Source organism: Nicotiana tabacum, chromosome 10 (assembly GCF_000715075.1).
Source record: "Nicotiana tabacum cultivar K326 chromosome 10, ASM71507v2, whole genome shotgun sequence".
NCBI lineage: Eukaryota > Viridiplantae > Streptophyta > Magnoliopsida > Solanales > Solanaceae > Nicotiana > Nicotiana tabacum.
The window spans coordinates 151827948-151844250 of record NC_134089.1 but is presented as its reverse complement, the minus strand read 5'-3'; positions in this window follow the sequence as shown (position 1 = coordinate 151844250).

Below are 16303 nucleotides of genomic sequence, written 5' to 3'. Positions count from 1 at the left end.
TGCTACATCTGCTCCCTACCTCTCAGATGGTAGCCCTCAATCCTCCGAGCATTCTCTACCACTAGCTGATAAGGAGTCCCCATCTCAACCTCTCGGTCCATGTTGGCCCTAATGCCAGAATTCAACCCTGCAATGAACCTATGTACCCTCTCTACATCAGTAGGAAGTATCAACAGTGCATGGCAGGATAACTCAGAAAACCTCACCTCATAGTCGGTCACTAACATCTGACCCTGCTCAAGTTGCTCAAACTAATACCGTAGCTCTTTCCTCTTAGAGGGTGGAATATACATGTTCAGGAATAACTGTGTAAACTGACCCCAAGTGATGGGAGGAGAACCTGCTGGCCTGCCAAGATTATAAGACTGCCACCATCTACGGGCCCTGCCCTCTAGTTGGAAAGTAGTGAAGTCAACCCCATGAGAATCCAATATCCTCATGTTGTGCAGTTTGTCCCTGAACCTATCAATGAAATCCTTGGCATCCTCATGACGCTCACCCCCGAAGATAGGAAGGTGTAGCCTAGTCCATCTGTCCAATAACTTCTGCGGATCGCCATCCACAGCTGGTCTGGGCTCGGGTACCACTGCAGCTAGTGGCTGAGCCCCATCTGCGGGTAGTGCACCCGGAGTTTGATACATTGCAGCTACATGACCAGGAGCCTAGGCAGTAGGGGTCTGTGTTTCCCCTCCCGCTTGGGATGTAGCTGGATCCGCTGGAAATAAACCAGCCTGAGTCATGGTGTCCATGAACCGCAACATACGGCCCATGACCTCTTGGAAACATGGTACTGTCATGAAGTCCGCCGGGTAGGCTCAGCTACGAGCACCTCGCCCTGCTCCTCAATGATAGGATCCCCGTAGGATCCGTCGGTGGTGCTACAGGGATAGCTCTAGGATGACCTCGTCCCCTACCTCGGGCCGGTGCCCTTTACCGGCCTCTGCCTCGGCCTCTAGCAACAGGGGGAGCAATTCCTCCTAGGTCTCGAACATCTGCCGTGCGCGTCCTCACCATCTGTGAGAGAATAGAAGAAGGAAATTTAGTATACCATCGATTGCATGATAGGAATGAATAAAGAGTAGTTTCCTAACACCCTATAGCCTCTCCAAGATAAATACAGATGTCTCCGTACCGATCCACAAGACTCTATTAGGTTTGCCCATGACTTGTGAGACCTACATGAACGTAGTGCTCTGATACCATGTTGTCACGACCCAAATTCCATTATAGGTCATGATGGCGCCCAAAACCGTTGTCAGGCAAGCCAATCCTAATTAACTAGTGAGTTCTCAATTATTTCATTTAAACATTTCTAACATTCACTTAACCGTTGTCGAACGATCCAAAGCTAATTAAATAGGGTAAGAACTAGTCAATACAAGCTCAAGTGTTCATATTCTAACTATTAAAGTAATTTTTCAACCCTAAATACAAGTTTCCTAAAAATTATCCCCGGGCCCACGTGCCCGTATTCCGGAAATTTTTGAAGGAAGTTGTTACCCATAACCTAAGAATAAAGAATATGTGATTTTTACTTTATTCCATAACAAATTTCGTGGTAAAATCTTATTTTTATCAAAACCCTAGGTTTTACTCTAATCCCATGATCTTTACTAATTTTTGTATGTATTAATCTACCCATAAACCAAGTATTGAACTCACATTAAGTAGAAGTAACTTAACTTACAAATACTAGGTTGAAATTCCTCTTTGGAAGCTTCTAAATCACCCAAACAATGAATGTAATGTGGCAAAAATGACACATTCCCGTATTAAATAAAGGCACTGCCTTCAGCGATTTTTCCACTTGCAGTTAGGGGACTGCATCTGTGGTCTCGCTTCTGCTAGGGAACGTCCGCATCTGCGGAGTTGGGCTGGGCTGACTGGGACCGCTTCTGTGGTCTGGGGGCCGCTCCTGCGGTTTCGCTTCTGCGGAAGAGGAGCTGCATCTGCGGTTCCTGGGCTCCTCCCCTTAGCCGCACCTGCGAAGGCTCGACCGCTTCTACGGTATCGCACCTGCGGCTGAGCCACATGTGCAGTTATGACAGATACCAGGAGCTTCAGCTCCTTCCAAAACTTTCCAACTCCACTCGAGCCTAGTCCGATTGATGCTTGGGGCCCCCGGGCCCCACCCAAACATACCGAGTAGTTTGAAATCATAAAACAGACTCGCTCGAACCCTTGGAATGCCCAAAACAATGCTAAATCTAAGAATCACCTCCTAAAACCAATTGATCCAAACTTATGAACTTCAAGTTCTTCAATTTACATCCAATGCGACGAAACATACTTATACTACTCGGATTGACACCAAATTTTGCGTGCATGTCTTAAATGACAATATGGAACTATTCCTGGTCTCAGAACTCCCTTCGGACCTCGATAACATGAAAACCCACTCCAAACCAAATATTTAGGAACTTCAAAATCCTTAAGGAATCAACTTTCACTATTTGGCGCCAAAACGCTCCCGGGTCATCCAAAACCCAATCCGGATATACGCCCAAGTCCAAAATCATCATACAAACCTGTTGGAACCTTCAAATTTGGATTCCGAGGTCTTTTACTCAAAAAGTTGACCGAAGTCAAACTTGGCCTTTTAAGCCAATCTTAAGGAACCAAGTGTTCCGATTTCAACCTGAACTCTTCCAAATCCCGAACCAACCATTCCTGCAAGTCATAAATCAGTAAAAGAAAGTACGGAAAGTCTTATCTAGGGGAACTGGGTTCTAATAAGCAAAATGACCAGCTGGGTCGTTATATTGAGTCTTTCGGATTAGCTGCCCTTTTGAGTTGTTCTACAACAGCTGGAATTTCTCTTATGCTTTATTTTTTGTCTATTTTCTTTCAGACAGTAGGCTAGCATTTGATTTATATATTCTATTAGATTACCCACATATTTGTGACACCAGCTCTTGACACAAACACTAGTAGACTTATGATTTTGGTTTTGTTTATATGACTTCGATTTGTATTCGTTGCTTCCACTTATTTATGTCAAAAATTGCAATCTTCTAGATTTTCTTAACAAATAGGAAAAAGTCACCAGTTACTAATTTATTTAAAATGGGAATTTAATAGTTGATCAGAGTCGACTTGCCTAACAACGGTGTTGGGTGTTACCACGGCTTATAATGGAATTTGGGTCGTGACAGTGGGGGGAGGGGAGGGGGGACCGCTTGAATAGAAAATTGGGAAATGGGGGTCGCGTCTGTGGGGAAGGAAGAAGAAGGCACGCTTTTTTATATAGGTATAGCGTGCATATATACCTCGCTATAGTATAGCGTGGTATATATGCACGCTATACCTTCCTGCCCATTTTTAGTTCAAATATAGCGCGGCTATTCACCGCACTATACCTTAACGGACAAACGTGCTATTAAGGTATAGCGCGGTGAATAACCGCTCTAGATATAAAATTGTGCCCATTATTTTTTTTACCTATTATGGTCGCTTGGGTCCAAAAGAACCACAATTAAGTTTCGGACTCCATCATAAGGCTCCAAATCCAATGTCTCATTATTGGATCTGTTGGATTGATTTTGAATTCATTTCTTGGGATGTGCTTTTGTGTGGTTCAAACGAATATAATGGTTATTTGCATGAGTCTTTGACTCTGACTGCTCGCCAGTCAATAGTTCATTTTGGACCTTTAAAAATTTAGGAGGAGGAAATTAAAAGGATCACTTCTTATCTTTTGTTCTTAACACAGAAGATATGCGTGTCTCTTGACCCCCGAGGCGGATTTAGGATTTTAAGAGGATGAGTGCACTATTAGGGCAAAGGTACATATCCTTTAGAGTTGTCAACTGACCACCCTTTGTCGAAAAATTACACTGTATATATAGGTAAAATATAAAATTTTAATGGTACATAACTGATCATGCCCAACTATGCCTCTAAAGAGGTCTAGCGGTTGTTGCAAATATAATCTGATTTACAAGTCCGGAGTTGAATCCCACAGGGAATTAACCTATTAATCACAACCATTAGTTTCGCAAGAATTCAAGTAATCAACCTTCAGAAATACTAAATATCGATTTGAGTGTTTACTAACTAAGAGAAGAGTAATTAAAATACAGTAATTTATAACTAACAGAGCAAATATTATAGACAAGATTTGGAAAAGTCTAGGGTTATGATTTCCCCTATTGTCAGAATTTTCCCCGCTACGTTTTCTATAAATTCGCGTAAGTATTCTCTACAGGTCGTGAGCACTTTGGGTGCCGTATCTCTCTCTCTCTCTCTCTCTCTCTCTCTCTCTCTCTCTCTCTCTCTCTCTCTCTCTCTCGAGCAACTACCATAATTTACTAGACATATTCTCTCGAACTACGCTAGTAGGCATTAATTCAACGCTCACTACGATTGCATCAAGGTTTCGTATCTCTAATCCCGCATTTAAACCCTCCGTATTGATCTCTCAAATACGTTAGGAGTGGTGTTGTTCAACAACTACCTAAATGTATACTCTCTCTCTCTTTATCTCGAGAAATATACACACTAAATAGGCTCAGTGCTAATTGAGAGCTCTTCAATCAACAACAACGAGAATATAGTTGAACAAATAGAGAAAAATCAAAGGCAAATCCATTATAAACGTAGTAGAAAATTATCCTCCAATAGGTTCCATCAAACCCTAGATTAGAAAGTTTAGCTACTCATAATCATACTAACAATCATGATAATAATTGAAAGTATTAAAATACAGATTAAGGAAGAATGGAAGATAAAAACTCTTGCGATTCGTTGCTTCTAAGTGTTCCCGTAACCTTTTTCCTCTCCAATAATGTCTAACCTCTAAGAAATAGGTTAAGAATCCCTTTTATACATGTTGGGGGCGTGTAGGGTCGAAACTACCAAGTCCTAACCAAATTATGATGAAATCCATCCTTGGCCGTCGCTTGGCGCCAAGTTGGACACTAAAATTTTTCCTCTTTTGTGCTATTCTGCTATTGGTGTTTTGGTTGGTGCCTGGCGCCAACCGGGGCACCAAAAATCATACTCCCTCCAAATTATTCTGTTTTTACTTCACTTTGTATGCAAGCTTACCAAATCACTTTAAATTGCCTCCTACACATATAAATACCATTATTAAGCTCGAGTCACAAATATTCATACCAAAGTTAACAAAATTGAAGTATAATGCAAGGCAAATTACATGCAATAAACGTGGAACTTTAGCCTAACATCACCACCCCACACTTAAGCTCTTGCTCGTCCTCGAGCAACTTAAAACCTTGCTAACCAAACAATGCACGCAAGACATCATACAATGGAGGAACCTTTGGCAATTCAACATACTACACTTATGACCATATTTGATATAAACAATTAAGCCCTTGCATACACATTCATACCTTTCCCAACTTTTACATGTTGGAATATTAGTGACCAAATAAAAACACTCAAATAATGTAACGACCCGACTGGTCTTTTTAGGAAAAGGACCAAATGAGAGAAACTATCAAGTGCTTGAGGCTTCATACTTCAACACTCAAACACTTGGGGGACTACATAATATACACAAACATGTGTATAAAGAAGGCAAAGAAGATTGAGGAAAAATCAAGCCTAAAAGAGTCAAGTGCATAGTAAAGTCACAAAGTCACGAGATGGAGCCACGAGCTAAGGCCAAAGAAAAACCTCACTATAGTTAGGGTAAAGGCTATGTACTAAAACGGGTTATAAGGAAAAACCCCGTGTCTATTATTCTTCTTTTGTAAAAATCTGTTACAAGAAAAATAGTTACGAGAAAGTTATAGATGTAATTCAAATACATGTAAAGTATTATTCAAAACTTGTCAATGTTATTTCAAAGAAACATGTGTGTTCCTATTTCTTTTATCGTATGATAACACCATCATGAAGTTGAGACGTCTTCTTTAAGTGTCGAAATATAAAAGGGCCCTTTTTATAAAACTCATGTTTAAATTAGTTAGTCATGAGATTAACAGAAGAATTTTCGAAGAACAAAAATGCAAATTATTCTATAATTCCTTAAAAATAAAGGCAAGAATAAAGCAGATAGAAGTTTAAGATAATAACATGAAAAAATTCTTAATACTTAAAAACTGAAGACTAAGTACGAACTTAGTCATAAAACTATGAAATTGTTTATACAAATTGCCCCATAAAAGACTTGGGGACTTGCGTTTCCAAAACCAACCCTCAAATGAAGCTAAGGGTTTGATTACAATTTTCCAAATCAAAAAAAAAAAACAAAATCATTCAAATGATTAAAACTGGTCACTGAGAAGTTTGTGGAACTGAAGTAGGAGCATCAATAACAGCGGGCTCAATTTGGGCAGGTGCATCAACAGATGCAGTTTCAACTTGGCTTGCAGCAGCAGGCTCGATTGGGCTTGAAAGAGTTGGGATACCCGTATCAGCTTCAACATTGACAGGAGCTTCAACCACGAGAGAAGGGAAGTCCTAAGTTTGCTGAGCTTTTTCAATGGTTTCATTGATCTTAGCTAACTCCGACTCCAGGTTGAAGTTTTCTTGGCCAACTTCAATTAGGGTATCACGATGTGAATTCAAAAATCCCAACTTACCTTAACAGTAGATTTTTCTTCAAGGATCTCATAATCCTTTTCCCAATCAGCAATCTCATTCTTTAGCTCTTCATTTTCAGCCAAGGCGGAGTTATAAGAAGCTTGAAGAGAGGCATGTGAGCTCTCTAAAGCACGCACCTTATTAGCAGAGACTCGAAGATTTTCTTGTGCTTGAGTTAAGCTTTGCACGAGCTCCCCAACGTAAACTTCTTTTTGACTCAAAAGAACCTTCAACTCTCTGTTCTCTTCACTGGCCTTAGATAGTTGCTCTGAGAAGGAGGATTCGAGACATTCTTTTTCTTTTTCTGCTTGGCTTAAGAAAGCTTTTACAACCACTAACTCTAAAGTTAAAGCCCGCACCTGCTGCTCTAAGTTACTCTTGATCTCTTGTAAATCTTCCATATCAATTTGTGCACTCTCAAATTGTTCCTTCCAATTGATCGCCTCCAACTGAGAATCACATGCTATCTTCCCTGAATCACGTGCTACCTTCTCCAAGAGGGGGATTCTATTCATCATTTCTGTGCTGATAAGATTGGCTTAAAAAAAAGGAAGGAAAATAAGAATCCCAAAGATAAAAAAAAATTTACAAAGTAAAGAAAGGAGAGAATGAAAATACCTTCGAAGTGGCATGCACGATATCATTCATTAGAGTCAGGGAACTATGGCTCTCCAGCTTTGCTTTTTCAATTGGGCCAATTAAAGGCTCCAGCCATACATCTACCTGACCTGACTTCCTCAAAAGGCTGCTATCAACAGGAACTTCAATAGTTACCCTCCTCATAGCGACACTTCTACTTGAAGAGCCCACTTCCGTATGATGAACGATAGGAGGGGGAATTGTCAAAGGAGGAGTGGTAGAAGAAGTGAAAACAGTAGAAGAAGGAACAGAAACAGCTAGGGTTGGTAAGGAAAGAATCATAGGCACGGGAGTTGAAAAAGAAGATAAGGGTATTTCATCTAAAACAGGCCCTAAACTTCCACTACCAAAATCACAGATGAAAAGTTGATCAATAGACTCACGGGTATCATGAGGTGTGACGTCATCATCAGGAATTATTACTGGGGTTTCAACAAGTTCGGTAAGAGAAACATAAAGATGAGGGGAAACTTCAGCTTCGTCATCAGAGACGATGCGTCTCCTAGCTCGTGGCCTCGTCACCAGGGAGCCCCCATCTTCCTCTTCTTCAGAGTCTTTCTCTTCAACAGTTTTCCTTTTCACAGAAGAAGAACCCAAGACTATTTCTCGGGCTCTTTCTAAAGAGATACGGGTCCCCAAAGAAGTATGGGTTCCCGAAGAGACACGAGAGGCCGCAACTGCTTCAGCAGTAACTCCTCGAATAGCAAATCCTAATAAAAAGAAGGATGAGAGTTAGAGCAATAAAGAAAAATATATATATGCGTGAAAGATGAAATAAAAACTCTTACTATGAGTCTTTACTTTCCAACCGTAACGGTTAGAAAGTGTTCTCTAAGACCTACCATCTATTGGTGCAGTCTTCAACAATTTATCTACCCAACTATGGAAATTGGGAATATCCTCCACAACTCCCATGGTTGCTAGAAAAAAATGGGCAAAATTAGAGAAGTTGATAAACTTGAAGAAAAAAGGCACGAGAAAGATAAAAGACTTACATGCAAAATTCCACTTCTCAGGGAAGGGAATGTTATCCTCACCCACTAAGCCAACAGTGGGGGCAGCAACAAATCGGGCATACCAACCACGGTCCTTGTCATCTTCAGGGCTCACCAAAACCCTCTTACTCCTAGCCACTAGGGTACAAACGCCATTACGGAAAAGCCTAGGGGAGTAAAGATGAATCAGGTAAGGGAAAGTAAAGGAAACGTCAGCCATATTGGTTAAATGCCTCAAACAGGCAACAACCCTCCATATGATTGGGCCAATTTGACCCAAACAGACATTAAAGAAACGGCAAAATTCAAGAATGACTGGGTTAATAGCTGGTTTGAACCCTAAAGTGAAAGGGTATGTATAAACAAAAGAGAAGTCAGTCAAGCAAGAAGTAGTTCTCTGATTTGGATTAGGGATAATAATGGGAAAATTATTACTCCAATGGCAGTCTTTGCAAACTATAGGAGTCAAAACTTCTGTAATTTGAGTGGGGTAAGCATCAGCACGATCTAAAGCGGAAACCTGGTTTCTAAGAGATTCCCTATCATGGTAAAAAGATAGTTCTGTAGGGACTATCTCCTCTACTAAAGGCTCACGTAATGGTTCAGAAGGTTCTTTACCCCTAGAAGAAGATTTGTGAGAAAGGGAACCTCTGGTTCTAGAAGAAGGACCAGAACTAGGAGAAGGTATAAATGAACCACCACCACGAGTAGACCCTAAGCTACGAACCCTACCCCCCCTTCTATGCCTAATGGGGGCATTGGGGAAGGTATCAACAATGGGAACTCTCCTAGGGTTAGGGTTTGGTGAAGACATGGCGAAGAAGAATAATATGAGGAAGAAGTGAACTGAGATTTGAGGAATTAAGTGTTCAATAAGCTTTATGTGGTAAAAGACAAGGAAATAAGTTATATTTATATTAATAAGCAACCGCCAAAGGTAAAAGTGCAGTGATGGAAGGACCATAATAATGATAACTGACACTTCGTGAATAGTGGAGCCGTAAAAGAGCCTTAAAAGGGGCTACAAAACTGCAGAACCAATGGAAAAATGACACGTGTATGAAGCATTAAATGGAAGCAACAATTGAAGCGTCAATTTTGTCATAGCATTAATGGTGATAAAAATTCTTTTTTAATGAAATCCACTTCCCAAATATTCAACTGATGAATAAATGGAAAGTGGGGGGACTATCTGTATTGGAAAAAATTGTATTTAAATATAAAGGTGACGTGTCGAGACACGTAGACTGGTCAAATGGTCAAAGAATTACAACTAGCCAAGAGGCACGAGTTGCAACAGATACGAGCAAATGGCAGAGGAAGAGGCACGGGCAGTTATTCAAATAACTCAGCGCCCGTACCTATCTAAGTCATTTATGTCCGAGAATCAAAAGGAATGAATCTGACAATAGAAAAGAGTACAGATACGGCATTAAATGTGGAATACGTTAGAGAATTTGTATTGAATGTAATGATTATGTAACGTAGCATTCAATGTCTTTAATTACTCATAATAGCCTCATTATGATTTGGGCAAAACGTATATCTCCAAGATATCTATAAAAGGGAGATATCTGATCAATTGTAAGGACACGAAACACTATTGGAATAAACTTTGGTTTACTTGTTTTTCTCTTGATTACTCTCTTGCTACCTAAATTACTTCCTTTTATACATTCTTTTAATTATCAGTGACCCGTGTTCTTCTAAATTCCAGCTTTGACTAAAATTTCATTTTTTGGTTAAACAATACTGCGGGACATAATATTGACGTAATATTGCGGGGCGTAACAACATGGGAGCTTGGATGCATGGATACTCCAAACCAATCTCCTCCACAAATCCTATTCAAGCAGAGCTCCATGCCTTACGTACTGGCTTGCAATTTGCTATATTACACCACTTCACGCCGCTAGTCATTGAAACTAACTCCCAAGTATTGCTCCAAATGATTGTTGCTACTAACATGAATCACTTACATCTTCTCACTAATTGCAGGTCCTTGATGGCCCAACTCCATGTGCCTGATCTACGACACATCTATAGGGAGGCCAACATTGTGGCTGACGCTTTAGCAAAAGCTGGAAAGGATAGAGCATCTACCCATCACCAACATGTTGTTGTTTTTGATTTACCCCTGCACTTTACTTTACTGCAATTTCACTTAGACCTACAAGGAATTGTAACTTTACGTTCAGTTCCTATTTTTTAATCACTACTGACTCTGTTGTTGTTTTTAATATAATGCATCGTTTAAGCAAAAAAAAAAAAAAAAAAAAAAAAGGAAAAGAATGGGTCACTCCTGATTGCCATTGCTTTTGGACGTCTATGTGTTCTTCTATTTCAAGGCATTAATATTTACATCAAACATATAATTGACTGGTAACTCCTATTTTCCTGCTACATGGTAAATATGTAGCATGGCTCCACTACCCACATAATTTGGCACTCAATTAAGGGAGTTTTGAGTGGAGAGAGGCGGCAGAGAATAGGGCAAGAGGAGAGGAGAGAAAAAAAGAAAAGATAGTAACTGAATTTCCTAATTTAAGGCACTAATAATGGATTGTATATAAGTTGTAAGTAAATTTTAGTTAGGACGGGTAATATATAAAATTAGAACAATTTTGGTAAATAAGTTTTTAAAAAGGTTCATCCATCATCATTTCCGGTTGAAGATCTGAATCAGCTAAGGCCCATTTCCCATTTAAAGCTCTAAGTAAGCCATGCCATCCAACAGCCCATTAGCCTTGTCCAAGATGAGGTTTTTGTATGGAAATATCATTAGGTAGCCGCTTTCAGGACCCTTATTATTTAGACTTTATTCAATTTTTAAAAATTATTTAAAGTTAACCCAAATTTGGCAAACTTCATACCTCTTCTCCTCCTCCCCCTTTTGATCTTCAGGTTTGAAATTTTAGAAGGGTAAAAACCTTATATTTGAATTGCCAAAACCAAAAGCTTAACTTCTTTCCGACGATCTTAATTTGAAATGCATTCAAACTTCAGATCTCAAACTTGAAGTTACGCTCTAGTAGTTGAAACTTCATATTCGAATTTAAAATAAAAACTTTATAAATTTTGGCTATTCAACAAATTGTAATGAGAGTGATACTGAGGTTAGAAAAAAGATTTTTTGTTATGTATAAAGAATGAAGATGTGCTGAAATTTTGTCCATTATATCAATTTGGGACTAACATTGCCAAACTTTACATCACTATATTAATTGATCGCCATAATTGGTAGAGTGGTCTTGCCATTATATGATAAGAAACACTTCAATCGTAACACACCTCCCTTGCATTTACAAAAGGGTAGTAAATAAATTATAAATTGTACAATCTAGCTAGTTTAGGAGATGAAAGTATTAGGCAGAGTACAGTTATAGGTCAGTCCTGATGAATGCTCAAACTTAATTCTTAACTTTTATGTTGTTTCCTGTTGGTGCTATTGCAGTATTATGCACCTATCGAATCTAGCGGCGAAGACAGGAATTTTCTAAGGGTATTCAAACTTAAAAAAAGTACAAAAAATTACCGACAAATGGTATTCAATATATGTTATATACCTCTAAAGCATAATATTTTACCTATATACATAGTATAATTTTTCGACTAAAAATGGTCAAAATTTCTAGAGTGTAGCTTCGCCCCCACAATCGAGTGAAGAGAAATAAATGTGAATTTCTATAGAAGCAATGTTAAAATATATTGATACCGAATACTGAATGAAAAAAGGAAGGCGTTAAAACATGTGCTTTTCTGTAGTAGTGGTATTAAAAACTTTTATATATGTTAAACACCATATCCTTGCATGAGAGCAAGGTTACCTGCAACTTTTGGTTTGTCACAATCCAAAATCTCACATGTTGTGATGGTGAATCTCTCCATACTAGGCAAGCCGACAACCAATATAAATCACGAAATTTTTTAAGTTTGAAAACATAATAAATAAATTCAAGAGAAAAATCCCGTAATTTCTGATACAAAATACAATGTTCCCAAGGATCAAGGTGTCACTGAGTACATGAGCATCTAAATGACAACATAGTTTGACTGATAAAAACACAGTCTAGAAATATAGAACAATATAAATAGCTGAAAGGAAAGAGAGTCAAGATCTGCGGACGCCAAGTCAACTACCTCGATAGTCTCCAATAGATAAATCACCAAAATTTAGCAGATGCCGTATCCGCAAGTACCTGGATTTGCATACGAAGTGCAGAGTGTAGTATGACTACAACCGACCCAGTGTACTCAATAAGTAACAAGACTAACCTTTGGGTTAAAAGTAGTGACGAGTTCAATAGGTACAGTCTAATTATAAAAATAACAGTACAGAAATGTAGGCATGGTTTTCAAGTTCAACAGATAAACTCAATACAAGTAAAAATAGACCAAGCCTGAATGATAGGAGGAATATGACATCTCTATATGTACATGGCAATGTACATATTGTATATGATGCAACACAATTAAAGTCTCGCGTACTCACACTCTCAGTATTGTCTAGGGAAGATCTAGCCTAGGGAAGATCTATCCCAAATATAAATAGCAACTGACAGTCAGTCACTCAGTACTGTATAAGGCAAATCTAGCCCAGAAAAAATTCATCCCAAATATAAATGCTTAGGGCAAATCCGATCCCAAATATAAATGCCTAGGGAAAATCCAGCCCAGGAAAGATCCATCCCAAATATTAATGCTTAGGGCAAATCCAGCCTAGGGAAGATTCATCCCAACTATGGAGGGTGCAGACTTCGGAGGGTCTCCTTTAGCCCAAGCGCTATAATAAGCCAGATCCAGGCATAAATCAATATAACATGCTGCGACGTGCAACTCGATCCCATAATTATCACTCACAATCAGGCCCTCGGCCTCACTCAGTGACTAATATCTCCGGTCTCTAGGGCTCACAATGTCATGAAAATCATCCTGGCACATGATATGATGTATTAATGAATGACAACAAAGACCGAGATATGATATGCAATGATAGATGTATCTGAGTACAAAATTATAAATTAAACAAGTAATTCAACAACAAAACAACCTCTGTGGGTCCCAAATATATCGGCATATAGCCGAAGCATAATTTTAACGTGAGTCTCAGCTCAATCTTTATAACACGTGAAGGATATGTGGATAAATGAAACGATTATTTTGACTATATAACTCCACGAAATCAATTAAGTTACAATTTCTATGGTACACGCCCACATGTCCGTCACCTAGCATGTGTGTTACCTCCAAACCAATCACTTAACACGTAATTCAGGGTTTTATACCACCAGAACCAAGTTTAGAGGTGTTACTCACCTCAAACCGTGCAATTTTATATTCCAATAAGCCTTTGCCTTGCGAATTGGTCTCCGGACGTCTCGAATCTAGTCACAAATATTTCGATACAATCAACATGAGGTATAGGAATCAATTTCATATGAAAATGCTAAATTTGACAATTAAAACCCGAAAAGTCAACTCAAAAGTTAATAGTGAGGCCCACGTCTTGGAATCTAACAAAAAGTCACAAAATATGAATGCTCATTCAACCACGAGTCCAACCATACCAAATTTACCAAATTCTGACATCAATCCGACTTCCAAATCCTAAATTCTTATTTTTAAATCCCTAGGCCCAAATTCTTGAATTACACCTCAAAATCATGTAAGCTAGTAGGAAAATCCAATAATAATTCAATATTATTGAGTAAAAATGATCACAAATGACTTACCTCAAGAAGTCCCATGAAATATCTCTCAAAAATCGCCCCAAAACGTGCTTGAAATGTCCAAAATTAGAAAGAAATCTCAGATCCTTCGACTTATACACTACCCAGGGGTTTGGCACCTGCGCCCTATTTTATCACTTGTCGCACCCCTTTTTTTCCTTTTTGAAGGGGAAGTTCGGGTTTCAACATTCATGGGGGAATAACTCATTTCCTTTTGGGAATTGGGTATTTTAAGAGTTGCCAATTAACGGATTATGGTGCGTTAGGGCACCTTAGAGTGATTAACTCATGGACTAGTTTGCATTACCAGAGGTTTAGGGTAAGGACTCGAAATAACCTTGAGGGGAAGGTGTTAGGCAACCCTTGTTGTCTTCAACGGTGGGTCCCGACCGAACTTAAACTATGTGAATTAATCATTTTAGCAAATAAACAGTTTTAACACGTACTTGCAAGTAGAGGCATGTTTTGGCATTCTAAACACATGCATGATTCAAGTAATGGAACAAGGAAAAGGTTTGAACAAGTTATATAAAGAAAAAGTAAATTTATTTAAACAACGGAAGTTGGGAAAGAGGGGTCCTAGGTTGGTTAGCCTATAGGATCATACCAACGTAATGCCCAGTAAACACTCCTCAACGAGGGGCGACACGTGACATTAGCGTGCAGTCATTATATTCCTTACTACCCAATTCTCTCTACTTCATTATAGCCTAAAGCGTTCTAGCAACCTCGAAAGATACCCTATGCGTGCATTACACGTTCCTTCCTTGCGGCCTTGGAGGTATTTAGAACCTCTAACTTGGGTGGTTCTAGACCATCCTAAGGTTTTTAAAGGATAAAGTCTAGGCGTCAGTCAAAACCAATTAAGACTACATTTAAAGGGGAACAATCAAAGGCTCACATTTTACCTCCACAAGCAGAACAAGTAAGTGCACGTTTCAAACAACAGCTTCAAGTATTTAAGAGAAAATCCTAGAACATGATATATAGGAGAGTAGAGATCACACAGTACTGAATTAGAACCAAAATGTCCAAAGACCTATTTAGCTTGCCTACTGGTTTTATACCTGTTGAATGTGAGCAGTCTCAAATAACAAAGCGCAGTTTTATAGTTGCAGGATTTTAATCGCCCTATAGGCTTGCCTAGGCGTATAAAAGTGATGTCCTAAGAGCATGATATCTATATTGATTAGGAATGCAGTAAACAGTTTTAGACGGCAGTATGAATCCTATAGGCATACTTTCTAGCAATATTATTTAAGGCAGCGTTGAAACTTATTAAGCAAGTGGGTAGATTAGTTAATTAAACCAATTCAGAATAAACACACAAGAATTAAACTGGTTTAAGTCCTATAGGCATGATTTCTAATTGAGCATAAGGTGAAACAAACAACATTCATTTGATCAAAGTGAAACTCCTATAAGCATGATTTCTATTAAAGCTGATTTTAACGACTATAGGTATAATATCTAATTATTAAAAGCTAATTATATCCTATAGGCATGGCTTCTAATTGTGTGAAAGTAAAGCATGCAGAATTTATTTTAAACCAAAACAGATCCTATAGGCATGTCATCTAACAGATCATATTTGAATCAAAATAGACCCTATAGGCATGTTATCTACCAAATTTACCTACAATATACAATTACCCACCCTTTTCCACTAATCACCCTATTGTTTGTTTACAATAATTATTACAGACCAAGAATTAAATAAAAAATTACATGAAATAGAACATAAACTAATCTATAGGGAGCCTGAAGCAGGCCCAAAATAGTCATAGTGTACCAAGCCTTTATTGATCTCAAACACCCAAAGTACCATAGCCCAATTCATGTCTAGGTATGTCAGAGTCCCTAAAGACCTCAAGGATCCCAGAAAATGCTCATACCCAGACTTTCCTCAAACAAAGATTGATTATGTACAGTGTGGAAGTGTCAGCCCTGATATGCTAAAGTTCAGAGAGATCTCAAGGGTCTCAAAGCAGTACACATATCGGAGGAGCAGAAGTTAGCAATCTAAGAGTAAGGTGAGAGTGCATAATGATTTGAAAGAGTTTGGTAAATAGTATAAGAAGGTCTTAGGAGTGAAAAGAGTTTTCTGAAAACCTGTACTAGTTTGAGTGAAAAACAGTTTGAAAAAACATGAAGAACATGTTGGGATCAGAGAACAAGTCACAGAACACACAGTTTCAGAACAAACTTCAAACAAGGGAAAGGGGTAAGGGGACAACTAGAATGCACCTTAGTGATGGTAAACAAATACACAGATTCCTCAAGAAGGCAAATTAGTTACAGAGATATGTTGAGAACACACAGGTCTTAGACACAAAGAGGATCTCATTAGTGAAGTAGAGCAAGTTAGTCTTAGATGTGCAAACT